We start from the raw sequence: 4859 nt of genomic DNA on the forward strand, positions 1-4859 counted from the left end.
GTTACTGAGAGCCTCCTGTGGCATGCCTATTGGTTTCATCTTTTACATTTTTCGTATGTTGTGTTTGTTACTTTAAGACTCTGATCTTCATAAATGAGGAAACATTCCCAATTTTCACACTTTTACACATAGAGTCTGTACATTTTGCATGTGGGACTCCATGTGTGGTCAGAGAATCTATTGTGACTTCCAAACCTTTGTTTCATCACCTGTTAATTGGTGGAAGAGAGTTTCTTCCCCTGGAGAAATTCAGTGTCTTTGACAAGTAGAATATGGGGGACCACAGTATACACTGAGCCAGCTACTGATCCAACACACAAAGAAAGTGAACCGTCCTTTCTTTCTTAGGTAATTATTGGTGAACCTGCCCTCTACTGGATTACATCCAACACTCTGAAATCAGCCGATTGACAGGCAAGCATCAGGGATTTCAGATGGCAGACCCATGGAGCCCAACCACACTGTCAGTACTGACACGGCATCATACAAATGTGTATCCTTCCTCTCCATGTACCAACACTCCCTTCACACTACTCAACAAATGATTAGGACAATCGAGAATCTAATGCCCAAAAATGCTATGTGTGATAAGTGGTTCTTGTTGAAAATCACCATCAGAGACTAGAAGTCCCTATCTGTTTCTATCTGGAGCTCACATTCATCCAGTAGTTGTCTTTAATGGGGAATTTTTTGGAGGCAGTGCTCACCAACATCATGTCAGTTCTTGCTCCTCTTTGAAGTCGCAGGGTGATTCATGGCAAGTCATATGAGTGGGACCAAGGGCCTCTAAAATATGAGAAAGAAGGCTTTATGGAGTATAAAATATGGAGAAGTCACACTCTGGGCTGAAAGTTAAAGTACTGTCCTGGTTAAGTTGTGGGCAACAAATGGTCCAAGGCACCTCTGTGACTGCAGCCTCCTGTAGAGGGGGTTATGATGTAACAATTGTCTACTTGTGACACATGAGTATACTGATTTGTGATTGGCCAGGGGGCTGCTGGGAATGGATTACATCTCCAGTGCTGGGCAGACAAAATTTTCCAGGAAAGCTACTTCTGTGGCTCTGCTTGGGCTGTTCCTTCCTCCTGAAGACGTCAGTGTCAGACCATGCTGACCAGTTTCCTGTTGACAGACCCTGTGAGTAAACAATGTTCTGGCGCCTTCATATTGGACTTTCAGGACAGTGAGAAATACACTACTGTTATTGAAACCACACAATGTATAATTTTTCCCATGAAAATCAGACATTTTATGGGTCAGGGAGGGAAAATGGAAAGCACAATGAAACAATATGCTATTCCTTCAAGAATGCTGTGATCAACCAAAGAGAAAAGATGACATGTTTGTTGAGAATGTGATGTGGAAGAACTGTAATGCTCACGTGTCTCTCTGGATACATAGAATGATGTAGCTACACTGAAAAGCGGTTCACTATTTTTCTGTATGTTGAGAATGAAAATATAACGTGACCATTGATATATACCCAATAGTATTTACAACGGATGCCCCGAAACTCCTAAACAGAATTCAGAACTGCACTGTAGAAAATGGCATAATGTAGAAACACAATACAGGTAAACTGATGAATGCATTATAGAAGGTGTTATATGTATAACATTGCCCCGACCAGCGGGGCATTCAACGGGGACCGAAGAGAGACACCCTGAAAAGAGAAAATAGGAGGTGCGAAGAAATGGAGGCAAGACAAAGTTCTGATCAAGCCTCAAATTTTTTATTGCAGCTACAAGCTTATATAGATTAGGGTAAACTGGGCGGGGAGCGGAATGAGGAAGGAGCTTTACTTAGCAGAGACGTGACCTTTTAAGGGCAAACTGACTGTCCCAGGAATTAGGTCATGTGCTGCCGGATGGCATAGTTTTTCTGAGTCAGGCTCCTACATCTCCTCTCTCTTTACTCTCTCTTTACCTTTTTAAGAGAGTGAGCCTTAACCGAGACGGGAACTCAGAGGCCCAGACGGTCCCAATAGCGCGTAGCCCCCAGTGCCTTTTGTGGACCAGGGGTGGGGCAGTTATTTTTGTTGTAGGCACCAACCCCTATGCAGTCTGGGCATGAGTTCAGGGAGAACTGAGATTGGGTCAGTCGGGACCCTCCCTTGCAGTACCCAATTGCTGCAGCCGTCTGGTGCTCAGGCCTCTTGTTATAGGCCGACATGTCCTCAGCCACCATGTCAGTTATATGTTTATATAACTGGAGCCTGCTTGTGAGCGAGTATAGTCACCCTCTGGGTGATCCATTGTCGCCAGCCGTTGATAATGAATGTGGATGGTTTTGGCCAAAATGTTGTCTATTTGTTGTTTGATAAATCCTGTCAGTTTATTAAATGCCCAAGGTCCGAGGGAGACAAGTAGGAGTAATCCTAGAATGGGACCAAAGATGGGGAGGAGAACAGGCAAGAGACCATTAAAACTAGTTAGAAAGGGGTTGTTAAGAAGTTGTTTTTTGTGTTGAAGAAGATCTTCTTGGAGTCTCTTGACCTTGTCTCGCACTATGCCGGATTTGTTGGCATAGAAGCAGCATCGTTCCTGTAAAGCTAAACAGATCCCCCCTTGTTCCGCTGTTAGAAGATCAAGCCCTCGTCTGTTTTGGAGTACTACTTTTGCTAAGGAGTCGACCTGGTCTTGAAGGTCATTAATAGTATCTGATAGTGTGGTAACATCATCAATAAGTTGGAGAGAAAGCCGTTGATAAGTGTCTACGGACACTCCTACCCCGGCAGCACCTGTGGCCATAGCGGCCTTTATACCTAGTCCTGCCATATGGAGAATGAACGCGAGGGCCCGTTTTTGTTGCCCAGGGAAAAGATCAAGGGCTGGTATAGGAAGTGACTGATCTCCGGGTAGAATATCTATATCTGGCAAGAGAAAAGCCAGTGCACAGAGGCCAGTCCAATTGGTGGGGAGGGCCATGAAGGCCAGGCCGTTGCCGCAGATGAAAACATGATTAGGAGCGGGGAAGGCAGGAGCAGTGGAATTAACAATAGCCAGCCAAAACGCAAGAAGTTACCAGGAGTAGATATCCAAAGAGAATGGTTGGGTGTAACATCTGTGGAAAAAAAGGAAATATCTCAGCGATTAAGTCCCTGGTGGTGGTGGATTAGTGATAGGGGGGTTAATGGGTTTGACCAGACGAGCAGGTAACCAGTGGGGATTGTTTTCTTGGGTATCATATATGCAGGCAGATCCTCGCGCCCAGATGAGAACTGGGTCGGGCCCGTTCCATTTTGCCTTGCGGGGATCTCTCCACATGACCTTGGCGCATTGATGTTTTGTTTTTTGACACCAAAGGTGGTCTGCAGTGGAGTTACCCTGGTCATCTAGTTGTAGAAAATTGAGGACGAACAGGGCGTGATTTAGAATATTACGAGTGGAACCTTTAGTGGGTTACGAAGTGGATGTTTTGAGTTTATTTAAGGTGTTTTTTAAGGTTTGATGAGCTCGTTCAATAATTCCTTGTCCCTGGGGATTGTACGGGATACCAGTGACATGTTGAATCTGAAATTGGCCGCAAAATTGTTTAAAGGCCTGGGAAGTGTACCCAGGGCCATTATCAGTTTTTATCTTTTGGGGCTTTCTGAGTACAGTTAGACACTGGAGGACATGGGCAATAACATTTTTTGTAGCTTCTCCTGTATGGAGGCTGGAGAAGATAAACCCACTGTAAGTATCGATGGTGACATGAGAATATTTGAGGGACCCGAACTCTGGGATATAGGTAACATCCATTTGCCAGATTTCATTGGTGAGAATTCCCCGAGGGTTGACCCCTAAGTGGAGTGTTGGGAGAAGAGTAACACATCCAGGGCAGCTCTTGACTATTTCTCTGGCCTGATCCCTAGTGATTTTGAACATGAGGCAGAGTGTGCGGACATTTAAATGATGGACAGCGTGACACTGTTGAGCTTTGTTTAGGGGGTCGGTGAGAACGGCGAGGATGAGTCGGGTGCCGGCATCCGCAAGGGCGTTACCCTGAATTAGTGGGCCAGGAAGGTCGGAATGGGCCCGTAAATGGCCGACAAAGAAGGGGTGATGTCTTGAGGTAATGAGCCGTTGAAGGCGGCAGAAAAGAGGGACTGCATTACTGCAGGGTTTGATGTAGGGCACGGTTTCTAGAAGGGGAAGGGAGAAGGCGATATAAGCACTATCTGTATATAGGTTGAATGGAGTATCTGGGAGTTGGATAAAAACCTGTAGGATAGCAAACAGTTCAACTAGCTGTGCAGATTGATAGGGTGAAGGGACTGTAAAGGTTTGGCCATTGATAACATAGGCAGCCTGACTTTTGGAGGAGCCGTCAGTGAAGACTAAGGCAGCCGCTAATAGGGGCTTGGCACTGGTAATTTTTGGAAAAATGAATGGGTGTACTCGTGTAAATTGGTGCAACCTATTGGCAGGATAGTGGTTGTCTATAGTACCTGGAAAGGAAGAAAGTACTACTGTACAGTTATCATCGTTTTCATGAGCCAATTAATTTGATTTTTAGTATAAGGGAGGATGATCCGGTTAGGGTCCATCCCAAAATATAGTCGACTTTTTTCTCTCCCTATTTGGATGATGCTGGCTGTTAATGTGGGATAGGGAGTAAGAACCTTGGCGGGCGAGGAGGGTAAATGAATCCACAATAGGGGGGCCTCTTGCCATAGTACCGCCGTTGGAGAGTGAGGGGTGGCACATATCATAAGAGAAAAGGGTTGGTGGTAAGATATGTGTTTAATCTGTTGTTGTTCAATGGCTAATTGTATTATTTGAAGGGACTGGTGAGCTTCCGGAGTAAGTGAACGCGGAGAGAGAGGATTAGGATCTCCCTGTAAGACATCAAATAATGGTTTTAACTGTCCTGTA

Source organism: Rhinolophus sinicus, unplaced genomic scaffold (genome assembly GCF_057876585.1).
Source record: "Rhinolophus sinicus isolate RSI-liver-muscle unplaced genomic scaffold, RSI-T2T HiC_scaffold_22, whole genome shotgun sequence".
Lineage (NCBI taxonomy): Eukaryota > Metazoa > Chordata > Mammalia > Chiroptera > Rhinolophidae > Rhinolophus > Rhinolophus sinicus.